The sequence below is a fragment of the Calonectris borealis genome, chromosome Z (genome assembly GCF_964195595.1).
Source record: "Calonectris borealis chromosome Z, bCalBor7.hap1.2, whole genome shotgun sequence".
NCBI classification, from domain to species: domain Eukaryota; kingdom Metazoa; phylum Chordata; class Aves; order Procellariiformes; family Procellariidae; genus Calonectris; species Calonectris borealis.
In genome coordinates, this window is record NC_134352.1 from 53,347,144 (window position 1) to 53,374,707 (window position 27,564).

The window sequence follows — 27,564 nt, forward strand, 5'->3', positions numbered from 1 at the left end:
TGGTAAATGATGGAGAGCTCCTCCGCCAGCTCCCTCAGTACCCTCGGGTGGATCCCATTCGGCCCCATAGACTTGTGAACGTCCAGGTGGCATAGCAGGTCATTAACTTCATCCTCTTGAATTATGGGGGGTTTATCCTGCTCGTCGTCCTTGTCTTCCAGCTCAGGGGACTGAGTACCCTGAGGATAACCACTCTGACTACTAAAGACTGAGGCAAAGAAGGCGTTGAGTACCTCAGCCTTATCCTCATCCTTGGTGGCAACATTCCCCCCCGCATCCAATAGAGGATGGAGATTCTCCTTGGCTCTCCTTTTGTCAGTAATATACTTGTAAAAGCATTTTTTTTGTCTCTCACGACAGTGGCCAGGTTGAGTTCTAGCCAGGCTTTTGCCTTTCTAATTTCCTCTCTGCACGACCTAACGAGATCCCTGTACTCTTCTTGAGTTGCCTGCCCCTTCTTCCACAAGTGATAAACTCTCCTTTTTTTCCTGAGTCCCAGCCAGAGCTCCCCGTTCAGCCAGGCCGGTCGTCTTCCCCGCCCGTTCTTCTTGCGGCACATGGGGACAGCCCGCTCCTGTGCCTTTAAGACTTCCTTCTTGAAGAACGTCCAGCCTTCCTGGACCCCTTTGCCCTTCAGGACTGTCTCCCAAGGGACCCTCTCGACCAATGTCCTGAGCAGGCCAAAGTCCACCCACCGGAAGTCCATGGTAGCAGTTTTGCTGGCCCCCCTCTTTACTTCACCAAGTATCGAGAATTCTACCATTTCACGGTTGCTAAGCCCAAGCCGGCCTCCAACCACCACATCTCCCACCAGCCCTTCTCTGTTCGTGAACAGCAGGTCAAGCGAGGCACCTCCCCTAGTGGGCTCACTTACCAGCTGCGTCAGGAAGTTATCCTCCACACACTCCAGGAATCTTCTCAACTGTTTCCTCTCTGCCGTGTGGTATTTCCAGCAGACATCCGGAAAGTTGAAGTCCCCCACGAGAACAAGGGCTAGCAACTGGGAGACTTCTGCCAGCCTCTGGTAGAATATTTCATCTGCCTCCTCATCCTGGCTAGGTGGTCTATAACAGACTCCCAGCAGGATATCTGCCTTGTTGGCCTTCCCCCTCATCCTTACCCACAAGCACTCAACCTCATCATCACTACCATTAAGCTCTAGACTTAAGTCGAAGCACTCCCTAACATACAGGGCTACCCCACCGCCTCTCCTTCCTCGCCTGTCCCTTCTGAAGAGCTTATACCATCCGTTGCAGCACTCCAATCGTGAGACTCATCCCACCACGTTTCCGTGATGGTGACTAAGTCATAGCTACCCCACTGCACAATGGCTTCCAGCTTGTCCTGTTTGCCGCCCATGCTGCGTGCATTCGTATAGAGGCACTTGAGCTGGGCTGCGGATTTTTGTTCGCTTCTGTAATTTTAAACAATGAAGATTTGTTGCTTAGAAGTTAGGTAACTAACAGGTGTGTGTTTGTAATTGTGTGGAGTAGTAATTAATTATAAACTGTGTGTTTTAGAGGTATTGTTAGATTTAGTGATAATTAATTTTAGCTATGGAAACTATATTTTAGCTATGGAAATATAGCTATTAATTTTAGCTATGGAAACTATAAACAAATGTGGTCCAAGCATGGCTCAGGGACAAATTGCGACCCTATAAGGAAAGGAGGAAAGAAGTTCATGAAAGAAGTTCATGAAGAGTTCTCTACCCTGCCGACCACCAGAGACCACTCGAGACCCTCAAGAAGACCCTAAGGACTTTAGTGCGCGTGTGTCTAGGATGATGTAATATTATAATTAGTTCTTGGGAAATTAATGAATATGTAAAAGAGAAATTTAAAATATGTATGAGAAGCATGAATATAAACAAAAAGGTGACTAGACCAGGTGTGCTTGCTTTGTGGCAAGTCCACTGAGCACCCAAGCCTAAATAAAACAGTATCTCTCCTGAACATGTGGAATTGGTTACTTGCACGCCGGGCACGAATCCTCTTTTCGGACAACAAAGGGAGGGTCCAGGAGTCTCCCTTTTATAATAGTATGTTGATCTGTAAATATTCAAAGCAATTCTACAGATGCGACAGGAGGACTGCACATAGAATCTGTGTTTCTATGGCAGTACTAGGCCTGTCAAGATCACCTGCACAACTGCCTTGGTTATATGGCTTACCACTAGAAAAAAAATAGGAGCTTTACTTGTTCCTAAACAAGTAAAAGATGCCTTCCAAAAGACGCAGATACCTCTGTAGGTGTGTAGGAGAGAGAGGTACTCCTGTAAGAGAGCTTTCCCTCAAAGGAAGCAGAAGAATAAAATTACAGTTTATAACAATTAACAATGAATACAACCTACCACATGCCTCTCATTAATTTCTTGATGGAGATGTTTCTTCTTGTCCGTATGGAAGGAAGTTACATGTAAAAATAAGGAGCTCATTAACGTACAACATCTTAATTGAACAGGGCTTCAAAATCATAGAAGAAATGTGCCATCTATTTACTGCTGAAACTGGTTGAAAAAATAAACAAAAAGGGGGATCAAAGTATTACAGCTATTGAGAAATCCTTTACTGAACAATAGAAATGGAGCAAAACTTTTCCACGCACATGCAGAAAAGAAATATTTTAACATAAAAGTAATTATTTAGCATCTTTTTAATGTATCAGTTTCAAGGCACATTAGAATTGTGCAGTTCTTTAGTTTTAATACCAATGAACTTTTAGTTTAAATCTGTTAAGTTCAGGTACAGGAAGGAATTAAAAAAATTAACAACAAAGGAGATATGACCTGAAGATTTTATTATTAATGTAGACTAGAAATATTTATTTCTGTCACTCTCAGTTGTGTCTTATTAAAAGAATTCTAAAATTATGCCACTGACTAGAATCCTGAAAATTTACTTAAGCACATAAATAAAGAGTCTTATTTTCTTACTTTTTTCACAAGAGCTGTTGAAAACTCTTTTGAATTTCAAGCCTTTTTTTTTTTTGACCTCTTATATATTGAATTAAAACTTATTTTTATACAGAAAAAGATTGGTTGTACTTGACAAACCATATTCCATTTCCTTTCTTTTTCTTTATTAGAGCAACAATGTAGGATTTAGCAAATGCAAGATTAAATGATTGTTTGATATAAATTCTGATTGGTCTTGCAGTTTTTACATGGAGCATTTGCTTATATCTGTGATATTATGCTGGGTAAAATACATCGTCGTCAAAAAATCCCAAACTCTACCTTTTAATCTGAGAGAATTACTGTAGCATGCGAAGTAATAAAACTAGTTAGATGAACGTAGCACTTGTTTTCTGAGTTATTTTCCCTTTTTCTTTTTTTTTTTACCCGCCACAGCAATAGGTCTGCAACTGCAGTACTGTACTGGAATACAAGATCTAATTGAAAAACAAAACGTATATTTGTTTGAATTAAATAAAGTCTGCTTCTCTCTCCCTCCCTCTCTTTCTCCGGGCCAGTTAAAATGCAAATACACAAATAACAAGCACTTCCACCCACACAACGCAGATAAAGAACATTGCCACTTGCATTGTTAAGTTTTGTGGCTATTACAAGGTCACCAATAATTGCCCCTTATTCTCTTACAAATAAAGTTAAAGGACTTCTTCTATTTGTTGATGTTACTTTAATTATTTTTGTTTGTACTAATACTCCTACTCATCCCTTAACTGTTACATTGCCGCTGTTGTTCTCCCAAGACAATTTCAATAAATGGACATCTGTTAGTGATTACTCAAAAAAAAAAGTATTTCTGCAACAATGAGACTATAGGGTAATTATTAGTTACTACTTAAAGGACAATTGCTCATTTAAGCAAAGAAAGAGAGGGCAGGTTATGCCAAAACTATTTAAACTGTAGTGCTCCAAAGAGACAGAAATGGACATGATTCTGACCTTGCTTATGCTGAAGTTCATGGGGCTGTTAGACCTGCTGTTTTTATCTGTCTTGCAGGATTTCAGCTTATAAAAGCTAGTTCATTTAGTTCACTAAGCCACAAAGGACTTACAAGTCTCTTACTTAATGGATGTGTGACCCACAGGCGTTTGCTCAATAAAGCCCTTTTCAGCCTTTATAGCCTGTGCTTGTACTAAACCACATTTTTTATAAAGACAGTAAACTCCAGTATGTAAATTCCAAGACAAGTGCTGAAGAAATACCCTAACACTTTGCAGCAGTTTCAATAGTTAATTTATCTTCCTATAGTGGTTCCAAAACAGATTCAGAACAGGCATGCTAAAGTCTCCTTTAAAGGGATGCTGTATTTTATTTGCTTTCAAGGACATGTGTATACATGGGTTCTTCCCTTATTTTATAATAAGCTTGTGCCAAATCACCACCTTCACCTGTGGCCAAACAGAAGAGGTCATTATTCTCCTGAGCAAAGAATCAACGGCTTTTGAGCAATCCTGGAAGGATGCAACTTAGTTTTAAACTGAAAAACTTTACCATGAAAACAATTTGGAAGAGATCAAAATAAGAAGTTGTTATAGCAACTGACATACCGAGGATAAGTATGTTGACAAGAAATTACAAATAGATACAGAAAAATAAAGGAATACTGGGCAGCAAACCTTCACATCCAGGGCCCTGAGGAGCATGAACAGAACAGGCCCTGTCACCCAAGAATCTCTTACTTATTTCTCTTTCTACCTATACATCTTCCTATAAGACATTATTTCCTCTTCAAGTACATTTTCATTAGTACCAGTGTTGCGGGTGTTTGTCAAAAATTTCCATAGCCTTTTTTTTTTGCATATAACATTGAAGTACATAGTCTATGCATTACAAGAGCAGCTTACTAAAGTTGCAGAGCTAGTAACTGAAAAGTTAAGAAGCATCAGAATTAACATTATAATACCATAATAATACTCTAAGCAGTGCAAACCTGTTTTTTCTCACCGGACCACCACTGTTGGAGCAATGTGGGTATGGAATCAAATCACATTGTGAGGTACAGCAAAATTTTCTAGGTATAGGCCTGTTTCAAGCATAGCGTACAGCTTATCTACCTATTGTTCTGCAGTAATGTTGCACAGGAGTGTTGCTCGCTCAGCCAGGTTCTTCATAGAAAACAAACAACAATTAAAGAAATAAATATTTAAAGCATAAAAATTTGAAAGAAAAATAATAAAGGCTTGGTACTGGAAGAACTTGAGCCAGTTATCTTAATTGTTGAGCAAGGCTTGGCTGTGGACTGTGTAGACTGTAGTCCTTATCTCCTCTTTTCTGATTTGTCAGGAAGCCCACATTATACGAACGAAGATTCAGCTCGATCCTGGAGTCAGAGAAGACAATGAGAATTGTACACAAGTCTTAAAGCTTATGTCTTCCACTTCTTTTATTCATAATAAATGATTGTGGTGGTGCATTCATACCCCCCTTCTTCCCTGGGCCACTTGTTGATCTGGGCCGCCTGTTGATCTCAGAAATTTCCATGAAACCTCGGCCTTGGTGTATTGAGTCTGGCAGTTGAGCGCTCCTTGACTGTATCAGAAACTCTGCATAGCTGAGGCTGGGAACATACTCCTACTGTCTGGCCCGCGTGTCCAGCAGAACAACACCGAAACCTTGAGAATTCTTTAGTAATTACCATCTGGGACTGTGGCCAGGATGGAAATTTACGGATGACTAAAGCCAACCATCTTGCGAACCTATAAACGGTGGTCCTGAGTGAGGCCCTTTGAGCTCTCCTGGACCGCAGCAGCTGCACCCAGCATCTCCCTCTGAGTGGGACGCCTCTCAGAGCTTGCGATCTTTCAGGCCTGCGATATTCGGAGGACCACTGGGTCCTGGCTGAGTCCCTTTCGAAGCTCAACCCTTCGCCCGTTGAGAGGGAATGCCTAGACATTCGACGTGAATATTTCTTCACTGAAATCGAGGGGAATTTTTAACAGGTATACCTTCTGTATATTTTTATATATATATATGTTTCTCTGTGTGTGTGAACTAATAGTAAACATAATCTGTAATTAAGTTGTGATTGTAGTAGACTTACTAACCTATTTTGCAAATATTGAATAGTTAATGATTAGGCGTTACTAAAGTTTGTTAATGATTAGTTGATAACTAAGTGTTGCTAAATTGTGAATGAAACCTAGACTGTCCCTGAAATATAAACCCTTAGATGATTTTCCCTTGTATGTTTCACCCATGTAATAAGTAATAGAGTGAACCTTGCCATCGAATTCTATTAGGTTGCACCTTTATAAATCTCTATTAAAATCACTTTCTGCTAATTTCTTTGACGGTGATTCTTTAAGCGGCCTCTAAACCACTCTCTCGTGACAATGATGCTTTATTCATAATAAATGATGGAATAGCACTATCTTATTAAAATTCATTAGAGAAAATTTAATTTGAAACTTTCCACTAGAAGGTATTCCTTCAACTATAAATATTTCCTCACCTTCAGTATCATATTGATTTACCTTTTTTTTAGGACTCTTTAGTCTCATTAAATTTTTCATTTTATTTTATTTTATTTTATTTTATTTAGTTTGTATGAGTACATTTGCCTTCAATTTAACTTGACTTTCGCAGACAGCTGACCTGGGCTCCTCGCTACAAGAAAAACATTGAGATGCTGGAGCACATCCAAAGAAGAACAATGGAGCTGGTGAAGGGTCTGGAGAACTAGTCTTGTGAGGAGAGGCTGAGGGAACAGGGTTGTTTAGTCTGCAGAAAAGGAGGCTGAGAGGAGATATTATTGCTCTCTAAAACTACCTGAAAGGAGGTTGTAGTGAGGTGGGTGTCAGTCTTTTCTCCCAAGTAACAGGCAATAGGACAAGAGGAAATGGCCTCAAGTTGTGCCAGGGGATGTTTAGATTGGATATTAGGAAAAAATTCTTCACTGAAAAGGTTATCAAGCCTTGGAACAGCCTGCCCAGGGAAGTGGTTGATTCACCATCCCTGGAGGTATTTAAAAGACGTGTAGATGTGGCGCTTGGGGACATGGTTTAATGGTGAACTTGGCAGTGTTAGGTTTCCAGTTGGACTTGAGGACCTTAAAGGTCTTTTCCAACATAAATGATTCTACGATTCTAACAAGGCATAGTTAAACAGTTACTGGATGTGGTACTTTTTGGTCCAAAAGTCCTTCTATAAAATACTTCATCTAAACCCGCTCCATTGCAAGCTCATTTCTGTTCTGAGTCTTGTCAGGGAAGAAAGAAGACATGAGGTAATGACTATCACGCCATGTTCTTTCTGGCATTTTGTGTTTGGCAGTGCAAAGTCCAAACAGAAAATTTTCCCATGAAATAGATTTTAAACGTATTCAAATAGGAGAAACTGTACAAATATATATCTATTCACACTTTATCTCTGGCATATGCGATAGTCACTCCTGACTGGTTAATACAAAATCTTGGAGTGGTCAGCATTCAGAAGGTCATGTAAGGCTAAAAATTAATGGAAGTAAACCTTTACTTAAGAGAAAAATCAAGTTTATTTGATATTACTAAAGTGAATTTCTTCAGCCTTCAGAATGCAAGAACTCACAATCTCTAGCCACTAGTAACAATGTTCACGACCTATAGGAGAATATCACGTTTTGAATGCAGGAATGGTCTTGTCATTTCTGGATGTATTGAAAAGAGTTTCTTGCTTGTGGAAGCTGTTGGAAGCAGAGAATGACTTTCTATGCCAGAAAGCTTTGCATGCTTTTTGCAGCATGCATAAAAATAGATCTGTTACATAACTGGTATTTACCTTCCCATGTCAGTAGTCCAATTAGAAAACCTATTGTTGACTCCTCTCGTAATTCAGAACATTGCTTTACAACATAAATTGTATTATTTCTTAATCATTGTTGTTAATATATTTTTAGGGCTTTGCTATTACCAGTTAAAAGTTTTCTTCAAAAAAATACTTCCCATTGCACTTTGCAGATATGAGAAAGTAAAATTTTTGTAGTTCACTTGGAAGCCAATGGTAACTTTTCCCATGATTTCTACTGAACTGTGAAAAAGTCATAGCTGGAGAAGACTAGCAGTATCATCTGTCTTCTGGGATACTCTTCTTTACAAAAAATATTTTATAACATTTCATGGTTGTATAAAGAGCAGTCATGCATGACCTCATGAGTGACAAGGTTCTTTATGTTCATGTCACCTGTGATTTGTGACTTTTTAGACAATGGGTTGTGTGCCTGTCACAGCACATTATGCTAATAGCTTTGTCTTCCTCTCTTCACCATGATCAGATCAAAGCCATAGACTATCACAGAAAGCAAGAAGCATTGTATGTTGATTGATGTGAAAAAAACAACAATGGTATCTTGCAATTCAGAAGGAGTAGTATCAGTTTGCTGAAACTGATTTTACAAGACCCTAGTTCCGTGAACACTGTCAAGCACAGTATCAACCACTTGTAGCGGTTTCATTAACTTCAGTCAAACACAGAGGCTCAAATCACTAGCTCTTTGTGGCTAAATACCCAGCTATGAAGCTTCTCAAAGAGAAAATACAGGATGTGATTCCGTTTATTAATATGACACTCATCATCTAAAAGAAACACAACTCACTCTTTTCCAGTATTCTGGTTGAGCTGAACCAGTGTATACTGAACTAGTAGCTTACAGGGGTGTTGTGTACGGGAGATTGTCTTTTTCTACTGTGATCTAGGTTTCCTCAGCTCTTTGTCTGCTGCACAGGAAGGATTTTGCTAGCAGTTATCAATGTATTTTAGGAGGATTACTGAACGAAATTCAAGTCCAGCTTTGGTATCAAATACACTGATATCCATGACCTTACAAATAGCTAGTGATTCCAAAATGATGTAGGGAACTAGTTCTATTGAGGACTTTGTAAAGGCGATCAGCCATAGGCATGCCACAACCTATCCCCCCATTAGCAATAAAAATAAACAAATAGATCATTGTCAAACTAATGAGGAAATAAATCACTTTTTTGTCAGTGTCTATAAAAGTAAGACAGTTTGTGGTCTTTCCTCCCCTGCTCTCTCTGTTGTTTTCCAGAAAAAAAGGAAACATATGGTGATCATTGCAGAAAACAAATGTGTAGAGAAGAATTTTGATACAATATCAGGTGGAATTCAATTATCCATGCAGAAACTATGTTTTTTGGTTAAAATAGCCAAAATTAATGTTCTTCATTTCTGCATATTATTGCTTTAAATTAATCTCTCAGTTTAGATAGGTTTGATTCCGGTCTTTATGTCAATATTTCTTGGTCTGTTTTAAGTACATGTATAAAGTATGGCCTCTCTTTATTGGGACACTTCAGAAATTACCGGTAGCCACAAGGTGCTTTTTAGCCAACAGTTCCTCATAGAAAGTACAGTTCTGTGTTCTTGCCTGAGAAAATTCATTTTCCCAGAAATATATTTATTCCCCAAAGTTGACACTGGGCAGTACACTGGTTCTCACTTGACTAGAAGCAATATTGAGGTCTCGGTTCCATAGTCAGTTTTCAAGCCCACCTGTAAGTTCTTACATATGTTTATGGGAGAGATGAGGTGGGGGGTGTATCTGTGTGTGTGTATTTATATTTATACATATTGCTTTTGCTGTATCTGGAGAGAAAGTGAAACATTTTCAGCTTCATCTCAAACTATTTTATTTTATTGTCTAAGACTTTCTCAATAATAGGCAGACATCATAGTGAATAAAAAGAAAAGTCAGCCAAAATTGGGAAGGATATATTAGGAAGATTTAATGATCTATAACATGAAGGTCTAGTTTACATATAACATAAAACGTAAGCAAGGTTGTTTTCCAGCTGCTTTCAAACTCTTTCCCTATTACACTGGCAGAATTCAGCAAGTCTGGGTCACCCAGCTAGTGAGCAGAACATCTACTTGATGCCAACCACTCTGTTAACACTGGGTAGACTTCCTTCTTCCTTTATGGGAAAATGAGCTACTGCTAGCTTACTTTGTGGGTAGGAAAGTGAACTTGTTACCTTTGTTATTTGAGCAATTCCTTGGTTCTTTCCTCCCTGTCTTCTTGCAGGAAGTCTTTTTATTTCAACTGCAGCAAGGCCTTCTCTGCATTGATATGCAATATACATTGTTTGAAATCTTTGCTATTATTTCATTTAAGCCCACAAATTAAATATTATCCAAGACATTGGCTATATTTTCATTTTCGTAAGTTTTTGTCCCAATGTATTGAGTGAAACATAAAAACAATACAGATGATAGACCTCAAGACAAAGATTGTTGATTTGGGTATTTCAGTGCCCCTATGGCAAAATTTTAAAAGTTAATAGTTGGGCTGATAGTTGTATACAGTTACACTTAGTTTTATGTTGTTTACAGAACTCAACAGTTCTGAATTTTCTTGCAACAGTTAGAAATTTATATGCCAACTTCTCATTAATTTTGACCCCTCTCCTGTCTTGATGTGTTAATTAATCCTCCTATTTCAATTATAACCACACTAAAAAGGGAACGATTTTATAGAAAGGTAGCAGATGGATTTCAGACTCCCAAATCCCTGTGACTATCCAGTAGAATCTGGGTACTTAATTCATAATACTGCTTTGAGAAATCTCTCCAAACATTAGCCAGAGTAAGCCATATGTTTTCAGTTAGATTAGTAGAGCCAGGCTAAGTTTGCTCAATCCTCTCATAGACATGGTTTTGAGAAGAGGCAACGTTTCAAAGATGTGAAAATTCAAATCCTTAAACTTTACATATCACGTATGCTATAGACTTTATATAATTAAGAGATATATTACAAGTATTTTATTTTACTAGAATTAGTAAACACGGAAAGGAATATTAGCAGACAGGTCCTCATTTCATGTAAATTTACACAGAATTAGTCTCTTCGATGAAAAATACAAAAGAACTGTTGGCAAAATCTGCTTGATAACATCACCAGAGATTTTGTGCCTTATGAGAATTCCCTGAAGTTGTGCCTTTACAGAACACCATTTCTTCTAGAAATTAGATTTATGCTAGATTTGTGGTTGTAATGCTGGTCTTCAAGGGTGAAAGAAACCTGAATTACAAATTTTATTTATTTTAACTGCATGACCTAATAATACTAGAAGTGTATTGTGGGTTAACCCTGGTAGGCAGCTAAGCTCCACACCGCCTCTCACTCACTCCCCCACTGTGGGTTGGGGAAAAGAGTCAAAAGGGTAAAAGTGCAAAAACTCGTGGGTTGAGATAAAGACAGTTTAATAGATAAAGCAAAAGCTGCACATGCAAGCAAAGCAAGATAAGGAATTCATTTACTACTTCCCATTGGCAGGCAGGTGTTTAGCCATCCCCAGTAAAGCAGGGCTTCATCACTTGTGATGGTTACTTGGGAAGAAAAATGCCATAACTCTGAACATCCCCCCTTCCTTCATCTTCCCCCAGCTCTTATTGCTGAGTACATCATACAGTATGGGATATCCCTTTGGTCAGTTGGGGTCAGCTGTCCCAGCTGTGTCCCCTCCCAACTTCTTGCACGCCCCCAGCCTCCTCACTGGTGGGGTGGTGTGAGAACCAGAAGAGGCCTTGACTCTGTGTAAGCACTGCTCAGCAATAGCTGAAATATTGGTGTTATCAACGGTGTTTTGGTCCCAAAACCACAGCCCCATATGAGTAACTATAAAGAAAATTAACTCAATCCCAGCCAAAACCAGTACAAAGCACCTGGCAGATTTTTAAAAAGCTAAATACATCCATTCTGGCTACTGGTCTCAGCCACAATTCTGTCATTCTTTTGCATGTTTGCAACCTGAATACGACCTCATGCAAGAGTATGAGCTGCCTTAATTAGAGCAGGTTTTTTAAAGAAAGCATGTAGATAATGTTGAACTACATATGTCATACTGTTAGAACTATTATTGCTTTGTTTGGTTGGGGTCTTTTGTCCAAATAATTAATAGGAAACTTTTAAGCAATGAGTCTACATTTGAAGGTACATCAGCTGAGTCACAAACAGAAATCACTAACATTTTAACTGTCATTAGTGTTTCTCTGTATCTGTTTTCATATCACCTGTGCTGCAAGGCAGTAGAGGTCAGGAAAACAAAAAAAGGACTTTTGACCATTTTTATAAAAACCTGTTATTTTAATACCATTTCTTTTAAAAATATATGAGGAAATAAAACCATTTTTTTTTCCACTTGTGTGGGTTTTGTAATTGCAACAGCCATGTGGGTTTGTTATACCTCTGGCATCTGTTCCCAGAACTGAGTTTGGCTAGGGAGAAGGATTGATTCTTCTGTACCCTGACCAAGCTGAAAAATAGGAAATATAGCTGGGTCTTTGCAATATATCTTTGTGAAGTATATTTTGCTTTGTATTAATTGTATTACTCTCTTAAGATGGAATGGAGAGCTGTTCTACTTAAGGATCAGTTTAATGGGAAGCTGTGAGCTTCTTTACAATTTCTTGAGTTGGTTACTGAATCTAAATTAAGTTCTATCTATTCTAAAGGAATTCTGCAAGGAAAAAAAAAAAAAAGAAAGATTTCTTAATGTACATGTTGTCTTTTTTTATTATTCAAAATTGAATCAAATATCTTAATTCTACTTTTTTTTCTTTTTTCCTTTTCTTTTCCTTTTTGTTTTTTTAGGGAAGGGAAGGGAAGGGAAGGGAAGGGAAGGGAAGGGAAGGGAAGGGAAGGGAAGGGAAGGGAAGGGAAGGGAAGGGAAGGGAAGGGAAGGGAAGGGAAGGGAAGGGAAGGGAAGGGAAATTCACATGTGAAGGCAGGTGAAGGGTTTGCATTGAACTCAGGGGCATAAACTTAGAAACAGATTTCTGTCCAATGACTCCCAAACTGTGTTTTAGCATTCTTTCCCTCTAGTCTAGAAGAGAAAAGCATTCTTGGCTTTATTCTGGAACACTAGACCAGAAAGCATTATTTTCAATGTAACAGAGAATCTACTTAATTTTAACAAAGTATCCTTATTTAAAAGGAGAAAATAGGCTCCCTTTGGTTATTTTTCTTTCCTTCCTTCCTTCCTTCCTTCCTTCTTGCCTTCCTTCCTGCCTTCCTTCTTTCTCTTCTCCTTCTCCTTCTCCTTCTCCTTCTCCTTCTCCTTCTCCTTCTCCTTCTCCTTCTCCTTCTCCTTCTCCTTCTCCTTCTCCTTCTCCTTCTCCTTCTTCTCCTTCTTTCTCCTTCTCCTCCTTTTCCTTTTCCTTTTCCTTTTCCTTTTCCTTTTCCTTTTCCTTTTCCTTTTCCTTTTCCTTTTCCTTTTCCTTTTCCTTTTCCTTTTCCTTTTCCTTTTCCTTTTCCTTTTCCTTTTCCTTTTCCTTTTCCTCTTCTCTGAGACCCTGATAAACAAACCCCAGCTGAGTTAACAACGTTCTTTCCAAGACTTAAAATAAAGGTCTCCAGAAGAATCCTTCTCCATTTCCCAATGGACATACATTTATAGTCTTTGTTTGAGGCAAGAAGTCTTTGTGTGCTGGCAGAGTAGAAATTGAGGAATCATTTGTTCTAGTTTCTTTATAGAATTTGTTCACATACATTAATCAAGAGGAAGACATGAGTTGGCAATATTTCTACAACTGAAGTACTCCTATCACTTATTCTCAATGTACTCAACTGTCCTGGTTTTGGCTGGGATAGAGTTAAATTTCTTCCTAGTGCTGTGTTTTGGATTTAGTATGAGAAGAATGTTGATAACACACTGATGTCTTCAGTTGTTGCTAAGCACCCTGCTAGTCAAGGACATTTAGCTAAAACAAAACAAAACAAAACAAAAAAACCCCAAAAACCACAAAAAACCCCCAAGCGCCAGGAGGGAGCATAGCCAGGACAGCTAGCCCAGCTGGCCAACAGGGTATTCCATACCATGTGACGTCATGCTCAGTATATGAATAGTAAGCGTATTCCAGGAAGTAGCGATCACTACTTGGTTATCAGTCAGCCCGGGTGGTGAGCAATTGCATTGTGCATCACTCATTTTGTATATTCTATCCTTATCATTATTATTTTCCCTTTTCTGTTCTATTAAACTGTCTTTATCTCAACCCACGAGTTTTTCTCACTCTTACCCTTACGATTCTCTCTTTGTCCCACTGGAGGGGGGGGAGGAGTGAGCGAGTGGCTGCATGGTATTTGGCTGCCTGCCAGATTAAACCACGACATTAACTTGTATGTCCAGTGGGGCTAGATACAAATGCCTTGATCCTCAAAGACTAGAATATTAGTAAAAAATGATTTAACATTTGGAATTGATTAATATGGAATTTTGTCAAATCTGCTTTTCAAAGTTCTCCAATGATGCAAACTCCACCAAAATCTTAGACAGTTTCTCCCATTTTGTATCTCTACCATGAAAATACTGTTAATGTTTTATTTCTAAGTTACCATTCTGTTATTACTGAAACTCATAACTTCTTTTCTGTCATAAGAGATCACCTAAGTGAATACAGGCATAATTAATTCCACAAGATCTGTTACAAAAGCCCTAGCTCTTCATGTAATCCTGTGCCTGTTAAATTCATTTTTTTGAACAAAACATAATAAAAACTCTTTCCCCTTCCAAGATGTATCTTTAGAAGTATTTTTATGACAGTATCTAGACTATCAAGTGATATTCAAGCCTAGCAAATAACTTGACATTATTCTTTAATGTAGACTTCCAACAAAATTAAGAACTATGGCAGTATTAAGATAAACCGAAGTTCATGTAATCATTTGAAAGACTTATCCTAGAAATAATTTTATTGATTGCTGGAGAGAAGAGTACTTTTTCTACATTCTTAATCATTCTTCAGCTGTACTGTTTCTGTTCCTTTAAAACCTTTGCCACCTACTCCAAGAAGAAAATGTAGAAAAATATCTTTAAAATGTATCTTCATGCACCACTATCTTCTCTATCTACTAAGTAGTGGGGACTAGGCTATAAACTTTCTCTAAATCCATTCTTATTCCTTCATATATCCGCCTGCTTACTACTCAGTCACAGAAAAAAGCTAATGCCAGCCTTTTAATTTCCTTCCTATTGATGAGAAATTGCACCCTTTTGGTTCTAAATATACTATGAAATTCAAAAGGAGAAATGCACAAAGACTTTGATAGCTCAATTCCCTACAGAACAAAGGGGAGGCAATGTCTGAGATGAGAATTCTCTATGCAGACCAAAGAGTGAGACAGGATTCTTATCTTTGAGTAACCTCAGGATACTGGTTAGGAAATTAAAAGATGATCCAGTGTTTTCAACAGTGGAAACAGATGACATGCAAGGCAATCGAAACTTGAAGCCATTGTAATGTGAGGTATTAGTTATCAGACTTCACATGTCGTTTTAGCAGATGTTCTACATCTCTTCAGGGGCCACCCCAAAGAGACAAAGGGTTAATGATATCAATCATTAAATTCTAATAAGGTTTGTCTGGAAAGGCTGAAAGAAAAGATCCATATCTGAAGATGATAGAACTCTCAAATTGGAAGGAAAAACACCACGTTTGAATAAAACTCTGAGATGTGAAAAGCTTCCCTAGCTTTTCGGATGAAAAAGTACCACATGTCAGCTTTTCCACACTTCCAAGTTACTTCATGATCCCAAAACATATCAGGAGTTCAATAAAAAATCTATATAAACCCTTTTGTCTCTGACTTGCATCCTGATAATGCCACCAAAGTAGTAATTATAACTATGGGGAATAACTGACTCTCTTTAAGAACAAAAATAAATTCTACTGTATATAATTACATTACAACTAGCTGGTAGAAAGTTCAACACTGTTTTGTAAATGTGCTGCTCTGTATAGTGAATGTCAGTTTTCTTCAGCTTTAACCCCCAAAAGTATTAAAATTTAAGCTCATCTATTCGTCTGGTACAAATCCTCATAGCTTGTTGTACCTGAAGGGTTCTTGGTCAATTTACAACACTGCTTCAGAAGCATGTTCTGAAGGTTTTGTGTTACTCATATAAGCTGCATTTTCCCTTTCCAAGGTGATTTTTCTAATGATGCTGAACGTGTGCTTAACCAAGACTTAAAACAAAAACTCATAAAAGCACAGGGGAGACACAATAGCAATGCACCTGAAAAGAGGTCCAAACAATGGACAATAGTTCATCAAAATCATGAGTATTGCTTCCCAGAGGGTGGAGGGTATGTGACAAGCAATTGTTTGCAAAAATAGAGAGGAAGAAAAAGAAGAGAGGTTCAGAACTTGGGTTAGAAATAAACATAAGTATTAAACTTATGTGTATAACCAAATATGTATACATGTGTAATCACACAAAATATATATGTATATGCAGATATTCATATATGTATGTATATATGTATATGTGTATATGTATATACTTGTATGTGTATATGAGTGAATTCACAGACAGACACAATCTTTCTAAAGGTGAAAAGACTTTCTTCAGGCTTCCCAAATAACAACTTATTAATGTTACATTTTAATTTACATTTACCCTATGGCTTGTGCTTTTTCAGAGTAATGGTGTCTGACTCTGAAGATATCACTCAATAAACATCTTCAGTCTTGTTTTTAAAACATCTTCAGTGCAGTGCTTCATTCACACTGCTGTTGCATCTGTATGCATTACATATATTTTCTGTATTTTTGTGATGAAACACCAAATACTATAAGAAAGTAAATTCTACAAAAAGAATCTTGCCTGAAAAAAAAAAAGAAGAAAAAAAAATTCTATAAGGTTTATTTACAATTATTTTCTTTTCAGTGCCAGTTATTTTTTTTCTTACTTATTTCCTTTCCCTAGTTGCTCTAGGATTTTTTAAAAATACTTTTGATGTTCAGTGGTTGTTAGGAATAGCAGTAAACAAGCAAATGTTTGAGAAGTCAAATGTACTTATCGACTGAAAAAGTAGTCTGTCTGCAGCACTGCATTTTGTTTTCCATTCTTTAGTACTTAATTTTCTAGTCCTTCGCCTTCTATCTTTCCACTCTGTTAAGCAACTGATTTTACTTGCCATTTTGAAAAAAAATACGTTCATAAGAAATCTTAATTTGTATTGATTTGTTATACTGGTGTGGTCCAGTTTATTGGAGGTAAGACACCTTCTGCCAGGAAAGCAGTGACTGACCTCATCCGTACCTTGCCTTGAAGGATGTGAAGGAAAGGTCTCGTAGGGAATGTATAGGGGAAAGGACTGTATACAAAAAGAGCAGGTACAGAGTTAAAAGCACTGAGAGAATTCTTTTTTGTAACAGAATAAATTACAGGTAGAGTGTCTTGGGGCAGTATATTGAAAGCTTTTTTTTTTTTTAATTCTTCAAATTATGTTCACCAAAATGACAATTTCATAATCTGAGGCTGTTGTCTTCCAAACATACAATTCAGATACACAGAGTTTAAGCAAAGAGCTGACAGCAAAAGGAAGCCTGTTTGGATGCTAATACGGAATATGACAACAGAAAAATAAACAAATTCTGTGTGACGCACTGTGTTTCAATTCCTTTATGTTTTGAAGGAACACCTGATTATTAATACTTGACTGGTGTGCCCTGTCTATTGCTGGGATCTAAACCAGGCAATACTGTTTCTTAAATGCCAAATGCCTTTAAAAGGCTCTGTTATTTCCACTCAGATACTGAAGGATAGGGTTGCTTTTAAATCAGAAGAAATGTGTTTTATGATTGTCCTGGTTCCTGAAAGGGAAATTACTTTTTAATATTTTCCCCCTCCAAACAGAATATATACATTCAAATAATCAAGTTGTTATGTTAGGAACATATACAGAATGCATATAGAGTATATACGTTAAGAAACATCAAGCTACATTCTGTGAGGAACTGTATAAAAATTCACATGAAAAATACATATGCATTTTCCCTAATATGCTTGTTCTTTGAAAATTCGTAGGTATTATCTCTTTCTTTTGGGAATCTGTGCTTGCTATTTTTAATCAAATTATAGTTCTATATCTGTCCCCTGTCTCTTGAGTGACTAGCATTTCCAGTAGTTTTACCCATTACCAAATTTAATCTTATGGCTGTGTAGATTAAGGGATCACCCGCAGATCCTTTCTTAAACATGGTGTAATATTGGCTTCTTGTCTCATGTCTTCTTTGCTTTCAATTAGCCATCCTATACAAGCAGAAGATTGAATTAATGCTTTATAAAGATGAAGAAAAAATCCAGTGCTATTGAGATGGCCTATTCTCAGAATGCTTTAGTGATCTGAAGAACTATAAAGCTGTTGCAAGAAACCTAAGCTGTCTCTTATTTCTGGTCATCTGTCAGACATCAAAAATTGTCATTTTTGGGTGTAATTCTGTGTCTTTTGCTTTTATCTACTCATATCTGTGTCATGACTTTAGGATATCCAAACTTTGTAAAGGGTGACATTTGAAAGTGTACGATGGTTATAGCTCATGTAGAAATACACAGAAATTACAAAGCAAGTACGCTAATGGTGATCTCTTTGGCTATTTTGCTGTCACCTTAACATCCATGTTTGTGAGAGGCCTCTATTATGCAGCTTTTTCAGAGACTTTCATTTGTTGTTTACTCTTTGCTAATGTGTTTTATTTTAGATTATATTAAGGGATTTTCTTTTTACATGTAAAATATGAAATTATACTGTTCGTGCACATTTCCATATATTTGTTGTTTCCAAAATTGTGGAGGCAGTGTTTGCCACTTTCTGAAACAGGAAGAAGTAAAAATAGACCTCTGATTTTAAACCTCAACATCTGTAAAAAAAGCAATGAACAAAGGAAAAGTTTGTAATTACTATTGTTCACCATAAAGTGTTTTCAGAATAATCAGAATGTAGCTGATGAGAAGAAATCTACCTGGCTTTGCAAGGAGTCTGCAATTTCTTTGAAGTATGATCTATTTTATTTATTTTTGAGAAAGGCTGGCTCAGACACCAGAGAAGGTTTCTAAACTTCAATACTGTTAATTGTCCCATGAACCATGGTAAAGGAAAAGGACGAGTCAAACTCTGCCTTACTGGAAATAAATTGTTCCTCAAGCTCCTTAACATAATAGTATTATTTAAAAATATGTGTACTATTGAGACACTGATTTAAATACACTTGGTCAGAACTTGGAGATCACACAAAGACTTGTGTGAAATAAAAAGAATGCTGCATCATCTGGTTATCAGTAAATGAAACTAAAATGACACTGTAATCTGGCTACAATAGGGGGTGGAGTTATTCTACATCATGAGGTCTTGCTCTGAATGTACCACTGAAATAAAAAACAAACCAAAAACCCAAAAAAGAAGCAATTTTATGGTCAGTATCTGCTTTAAATGAGAATTTGAGAAAAGAAATGGTGTGAGATGTCAGTGTTCTCACGGGACAAAGATTTCCCTTTAAGTCAAATGTAATAAATATTTCCCCCCCTTCCCACCGCAAGATGGAATAATCTTCATAAAGTATGTAATCCTCCTTTTCAAGAAAACATTGTTGCTCTTGCTAAGAATGAGTCTAATTTAGTACCATGATACTGGTGACCTCAAATATATTTTGGGTTTTGTTATAACAGCCAGCTTCTGGAGCCACAGAATTCCAAAAGGAACTTTGCTTTACTTTTTCTTATGGAAGTTTCTCAAGCAGGTATTTGTGAAAATTATTTTGGAAGTGTAAAATCATATATACTAAAGTTCTGGACAAAACCTAAAATGGTCATCTAATTCATTTTCTCCCGACTGGTAGTGTACATCCACTCCTGGTGAATTATGTCTTTCTCACTAAAGAAAGTAAAGCACTAAAAATGGATGGCAAAAAAAATATAGTTTAAAATATATCTTAAGGGTATTTTTTTTTTATTCTCTAGCGACTTTCTTAGCATTACTGCTGATTCCTTTTCATTTAGAATTTAGAACAAAAGAAAACAAACCAAAAAATCTCTCTCAAACTCATTGAACTGCTGATTGCTCTGCTTTCTTTTTCCCTTCTTGTATTTTAAGAAATTAAAATAGCTACATTGCAAAAGAAAGCCACATATTCTACTGCTATTGATGTTGAAAACAAGAAACATAAGTAATGACAAAAAAACTAAGTTCAAATATACAAATTTAGTATATGACAAATGTAATGTTTAAATAGTTAAACTTCCCCTACTTCTCCCCTCGAGCATGAATGAAAGTGATTAGGTTGGTGGTTTGGACTGAAAAATTTTACCCAGGTATAAGTATACTGCAGGATCACCCAGATTATATAACATACTTCAGCCAAAAATTAGCACAATATTACTGTCTTTTCAACCCTGTGACATACTGCTGGGTAAATATATAAATGGTGTACTTTGGAATTCCTGTGAGATTGCACAGATATGCAATTACAATTCAACACGGATGTGTAATGTTATCTTAGTTGCTGCAAGGACCAAAACATTGCATATGTGTATACTGCTATGATTATTAAGCTGTTCAAGTATTAGTTGCTACAAATTCATATAAAATTTTTTAAACCACGGGAGAACTTGCTTAAACAGGGACAGTTCAAAGAAAAATTTGTATGTCACACAATTTTGCTTTTTTATCCCTTGTCAAATCCTTCTAAAATCACTCTTCTGATATTAGTGTCTGAATGTCAACTTCGTGTTGCTTGCAAGAGGTGAGAAAGAGGTCTCTTAATTTGCAGTAAGTTTGATTAGAGTTGGGTTCTAGAGCTAATGATCTGAAAAGAGTATATTTGGAATATTGGGCTTGTATTTAAGAAGCTCCCTCAAGGGGTTTTTTGTCATGTATTCCCCTGGATAGCCCTTACATTCCTCTTTGAGATGTTTCCGTGGACAGCTGCTACATCACAGACTCTTTCTGTGGCTGGAGAGTCTGTAAAAAGCTTCTTCCTTTGCCCCATCAAAACTGCTTCTGAGCAGCCTATGATGAGTCCATCAAAACAATGCAAACAGTGCCCTGCCACCACCATTTCCCAGGGGAGCAGAGGCAGTAGATGAATATGAACTCGAGTTCATTGCACAGACTTTTGTGATGCCGTCACAAAAGAACAGTAGTTCTCTAAACTAGATATAAATTATCAATTTACTCTAGGATGTTAGAATTACAACAGGAATGTTATCTGTAAATCACTGTTTTGAGAAATCTTGTAATATTAATTTCAGTACATGTGATGGACATTCCCTCTTTTTCTTTTTTTCTCAGAAATTATTGCCTAGAAGTTAAAGTGTCCTGAATTTTTACAACTGAACCGTCTATAGAGCCTCTAAAACATCATTACTGCCCCTAAACTCTTTTCAAGGGTGGCATTTGGAAAGAATTGAATGGAACATGTAAACCTTACCTGAATCACCTTCTAAAACATTAGAATTTTAGATTTTTAATCGTGCAATATCTAAGGTTGCTTATTCAAGTGCATTTTTCTGGAGGGGAAAAAAAGCAAAGACAAACAAAACCCCAGATAAAAGACTAGTGTTTTTTATTCCTTGTGTTCTGCACCATTTTGTAGTGCATGATGCAGGGAAGAGGTGATCAGCTGAACCTCTTCTTACAGGTCTGTAGTGTAGCTCCTTTTCAACTTTCCGTTAAAAGAAAATAACTAGCATGGTTTGACCTATGTTACATTTCACTGGAGTTCCTTGGCAGTGGCCCCTGCCCAGCCTCTCACTTCACCGCATACAGCTATGTAGAGAAGCTCTCCATAACACCTGACCATATTCTGCACTTTTGAAGGCAGTCAGAGCTTTGGTACTAGCTTCCAACAGACAGACTCTACATGTATTTTTCGATATGTTTGCAGTTTACCAAGAAATTCCTCTCTGTTTCAAAGTTAACATATTAAAGAAAACACTTGCCCATGTCCTTTATAAGTCATATAGGATTAGGAAAAGGTAAAATGCTAGATTTTTTCTTTTTTTGTTTTACTTTTTCCTTTCCTTTTGTGATAGATATTAAAGCCCTGTCTAACCTGAATGTCTCAGCTATCAGAGGATATGAGAGAAACAGAACCATGTCTCTTCAGAAGCTCTTCAGAAGGGACAGGCGAGGAAGGAGAGGCGGTGGAGTAGCCCTGTATGTTAGGGAGTGCTTCGACTGTCTAGAGCTCGATGGTAGTGATGACGAGGTCGAATGCTTGTGGGTAAGGATGAGGGGGAAGGCCAACAAGGCAGATATCCTGCTGGGAGTCTGTTATAGACCACCTAGCCAGGATGAGGAGGCAGATGAAATATTCTACCAGAGGCTGGCAGAAGTCTCCCAGTCGCTAGCCCTTGTTCTCGTGGGGGACTTCAACTTTCCGGATGTCTGCTGGAAATACCACACAGCAGAGAGGAAACAGTCGAGGAGGTTCCTGGAGTGTGTGGAGGATAACTTCCTGACGCAGCTGGTAAGCGAGCCCACCAGGGGAGGTGCCTTGCTTGACCTGCTGTTCACGAACAGAGAAGGGCTGGTGGGAGATGTGGTGGTCGGAGGCCGGCTTGGGCTTAGCGACCATGAAATGGTAGAATTCTCGATACTTGGTGAAGTAAAGAGGGGGGCCAGCAAAACTGCTACCATGGACTTCCGGTGGGTGGACTTTGGCCTGCTCAGGACATTGGTCGAGAGGGTCCCTTGGGAGACAGTCCTGAAGGGCAAAGGGGTCCAGGAAGGCTGGACGTTCTTCAAGAAGGAAGTCTTAAAGGCGCAGGAGCGGGCTGACCCCATGTGCCGCAAGAAAAATGGGCGGGGAAGGCGACCGGCCTGGCTGAACGGGGAGCTCTGGCTGGGACTCAGGAAAAAAAGGAGAGTTTATCACTTGTGGAAGAAGGGGCAGGCAACTCAAGAAGACTACAGGGATCACGTTAGGTCGTGCAGAGAGGAAATTAGAAAGGCAAAAGCCCGGCTAGAACTCAACCTGGCCACTGTCGTGAGAGACAACAAAAAATGCTTTTATAAGTATGTTAAGGACAAAAGGAGAGCCAAGGAGAATCTCCATCCTCTATTGGATGCAGGGGGGAACGTTGCCACCAAGGACGAGGAAAAGGCTGAGGTACTCAACGCCTTCTTTGCCTCAGTCTTTAGTAGTCAGAGTGGTTATCCTCAGGGTACTCAGCCCCCTGAGCTGGAAGACAAGGACGACGAGCAGGATAAACCCCCCATAATTCAAGAGGATGAAGCTAATGACCTGCTATGCCACCTGGACGTTCACAAGTCTATGGGGCCGGATGGGATCCACCCGAAGGTACTGAGGGAGCTGGCGGAGGAGCTTGCCGAGCCGCTCTCCATCATTTACCAGCAGTCCTGGTTAACTGGGGAGGTCCCGGATGACTGGAGGCTCGCCAATGTGACGCCCATCTACAAGAAGGGCTGGAGGGAGGATCCGGGGAACTACAGACCGGTCAGCCTGACCTCGGTGCCGGGGAAGATCATGGAGCGGTTGGTTTTGAGGGTGCTCACGAGCCATGTCTGGGACAACCAGGGGATCAGGCCCAGCCAGCACAGGTTCATGGAAGGTAGGTCCTGCTTGACCAACCTGATCTCCTTCTACGACCAGGTGACCCGCCTAGTGGATGAGGGAAAGGCAGTGGATGTGGTCTACTTGGACTTCAGTAAAGCCTTTGACACTGTCTCCCACAAAATTCTCCTAGAGAAGCTGGTGGCTTACGGCTTAGACAGGTACACTCTTCGCTGGGTAAAAAACTGGCTGGACAGCCGAGCCCAGAGAGTTGTGGTCAATTCTATGATTCTATGTCACAGAAATGAATGTATTAACAGGTAGCCACTTTGATTATGCCTGTTGAAAGCAGCTTGAAAGAGTTGAGCTTTTTAAGACATGTAATATACTTACCTTGAAGTCAGTTCTCAGCATGAGTCCTGAGCCTGATTTGGGGGTATAAATATTGGTTATGTTTATAGATAACTTGTATAAGCACTGTGTATACAGTTGTTGTATAGACAACTTATATAAAGCATTGTAAATCTAATGATTTATTCATCACTCTGAAGAAATGACTATTAACTAGTACAATAAATGATTCAACTTCTGCCTTCCCATTCCTTCTCTTAAGGTATGTGTTCTCCAACCATTTCTCCAAGACATCAGGGGGAAAAAAAGGAAAAAACAAAGCAATAATGGCAAAATAAAAAGTTATCTCAATCTTTCCATCTAAATATAACTTGGTAGGTCACCTTAAGGAAGACCTAGAATCATAGAATCATAGAATCATAGAATCATACAGGTTGGAAAAGACCTCTAAGATCATCGTGTCCAACCGTCAACCCAACACACCATGTCCACTAAACCATGTCCCTAAGGGCCTCATCTACACGTCTTTTAAATACTTCCAGGGGTGGTGACTCCACCACTTCCCTGGGCAGCCTGTTCCAAGGCCTGATCACTCTTTCAGTAAAGAAATTTCTCCTAATGTCCAATCTAAACCTCCCTTGGCACAACTTGAGGCCATTTCCTCTCGTCCTATCGGTTGTTACTTGGGAGAAGAGACCAACACCCACCTCGCTACAACCTCCTTTCAGGTAGTTGTAGAGCACAATGAGGTCTCCCCTCAGCCTCCTCTTCTCCAGGCTAAACAGTCCCAGTTCCCTCAGCCGCTCCTCATAAGACTTGTGCTCCAGGCCCTTCACCAGCTTCGTTGCCCTCCTCTGGACACGCTCCAGCACCTCCATGTCCTTCTTGTAGTGAGGGGCCCAAAACTGAACACAGTATTCGAGGTGCGGCCTCACCAGTGCCGAGTACAGGGGCACGATCACTTCCCTACTCCTGCTGGCCGCACTATTTCTGATACAGGCCAGGATGCCGTTGGCCTTCTTGGCCACCTGGGCACACTGCCGGCTCGTGTTCAGCCGGCTGTCAACCAGCACCCCCAAGTCCTTTTCTGCCAGGCAGCTTTCCAGCCACTCTTGCCCAAGCCTGCAGCGTTGCCTGGGGTTGTTGTGACCCATGTGCAGGACCCGGCACTTGGCCTTGTTGAACTTCATACAGTTGGCCTCGGCCCATCGATCCAGCCTGTCCAGGTCCCTCTGCAGAGCCTTCCCACCCTCCAGCAGATCAACACTCCCACCCAACTTGGTGTCGTCTGCAAACTTACTGAGGGAGCACTCGATCCCCTCGTCCAGATCTTTGATAAAGATATTGACAGGACCGGCCCCAGTACTGAGCCCTGGGGAACACCGCTCGTGACCGGCCGCCAACTGGATTTAACTCCGTTGACCACAAGTCTCTGGGCTCGGCTGTCCAGCCAGTTTTTCACCCAGCGAAGAGTGTACCTGTCTAGGCCATGAGCCACCATTTTCTCTAGGAGAATGCTGTGGGAGACAGTGTCAAAGGCTTTACTGAAGTCCAGGTAGACCACATGCATACCTCCAGAAGTTTTGCATTTGTTAAAAAGCTAAGTCATATGGGAATTTGACTTAAACTAAATTTCAGACTCAGTTTATTTCAGAAAAACACTAAGATAGTGTTTTACCTAAAGTTATGTAAGAAGTCTTCAGAGCACATTCAAAAGCAGAAGGTTAACTCCCAATCTCCTGCTTCAACTGTAACAACTTATCTTGTTAACTGTTCCAAAATTCTATTAACAGTAAAAAAAAAAAAAAGAAATCATAAGGTATTTTCAGCTCTGAAGAGCTCAGCTCAATATCAGCATTTGACCAAAAGCTGCTTAATTACACCTTAATTGCAAAGTATGAATAAAGTCTAATAAGATTTTACAGATCTTGTCCACGTGCCAGGCACTTTATTCAGTCTCTCCAAATGCCAGGGAGAATGCTTTTGGGAAGACAGAGTAAAAGCCAGCTTTTACAACCTACACTTCTGAGAAATAAATGGTGTATCTTGCTGGTCTTCTGAAACCACTATTGCAGGCCACTGAGACACGATAATGGATTCAATGAACCGCAGATCGGGTTTACTATGCCTATTCCTGTGTGATTTATTGTAGCATTTAAGTTTAGAACCTTTTGCCCCATGACCACTGACCTCAGCTCTACTGCAGTTACTTGAAGGTCAGAGGAGATATCATCCAACAGACTCTACCACTCCTTAACAATCTGTAGAGAAATCTTTAAGTAGTAGCTAAGTCATCTTACTCACCCTAGATTTCATATGTATCATCCCTTAAAAAAATGATGACTCTTCTACTTAGTGCAAGAGGTGCACTAGAAAACTCTCAATTTGTTCATCAAAAAAATCTGAAACTTTCTGAAGTGGATAAATTTCCATAGTCCTCCAAAGGGCTATGAATCAGCTTATTTGTCCAGAAGACATGTCCAATATGGCCAATTGCTCCATCCTTTTACATTTACAACCTTTGTCGTTTATTCCTTGTGTTCTGTCTGTGTTACAATGAAAGCCATATTAGTAGTTTCTCTTACATACCTCAATTCAATGTCTTGTAAGAAATCTCTAGCTGATACAATAGCTTTTCAGAGTTGGAGTAAGGTTAAGATAAAACTTTCTCACTAAAGAGATTTAATTCATGACTGTGGAAAAAATCAAGCCAAACCAACCAAGAAAAATTAAAAAAAAGTTACCAAATATTTTGCTTTCTTTAATCCCCAAAGGACTAATGAAAATCTCTCCCTAGTTTTGCAAATCTACTATCGAATCTAGCTGTGACCCAAAGTGAAAGAAGGAACCCAAAGAATTCTGTTTCAATTCACAGTTCTTCTATCACTACCAACACATGAAGAATTGGGAGGGATGGGGGGCAGAATTATTTGCGTTAAAAATCTTGCCTTTTTTACAGATGTGGTTCAACATTAGTGAAATGAGTGTGGAGAAGTACTTTACATTTTGAACAAAACTTCAAGGGCAAAATCCATCCATTTATAGATTTACTTGAACAATAGATAATAATGTTCATCTCTGGCACTAATATGCTCTGAATTAATTGTTTTGAATAAATGGTAGAAAATTAGTGAAAATTTATGCAATCCAGTAATGCTCAAAGACAAAATGCATATTGCTAATGATAGGTTGGCTTTATTATCACATTTTCAGTAGTTCAGTGTGTCATTCATAATTGTTTTTTGTCACTGTAAGCATCTGAGGACAGGAAGTGGTTAAATATAATCCTATTGATAATCTCATGTAATTCTGATCTCTTGCTGAAAGTCAGCAGCACCTTCCATCATGAATAGATCCAGCCAATGGCATAATGTGTTCAGTGCGGCGTTCTTTGAGGTAAATGTATGTATAAAAAAAGTCTGATCCTTCTTTATCACGTGATAGTTTTGATCTTGAACAGTAATCAGGTATTTTGGCACCTACTAAATGGTGGGCATAGTTATTTAAGAATAATGCTATGGAATGATAAGATCAATTTTAAATACAACTTCACATAGTGACCTATCTTCAGAAATAGATATAATTTATCAAAACATATTAAAAGAGACGATAGTGACATTTTGTAGAAATGTTTCTCCCTCTTAAGAACCTGGACTTTTTATTAAAGATATAATGTGCCTCTTCATCATGTTGTCATTGTGGACTGCAAGCTCTTCTTCAAGAACAGAATTATGATGAACTATTCTATTTTCCTTAGTGCCTACAGGATTTGAGAACTTAACTGCATAGGATTTAAAAAAAAAAAATTGTAAACCTGGCATAAATGCATTCTAAACTATGGATTATCTGGTTTATTTAGCTAGAATGTGAAGTGGGTTTGTAGTTAAAATGCTGTTATCTGGCAATCTTCTCACTGAAATGAATAGGAAATCTCTCTAAATATACAGG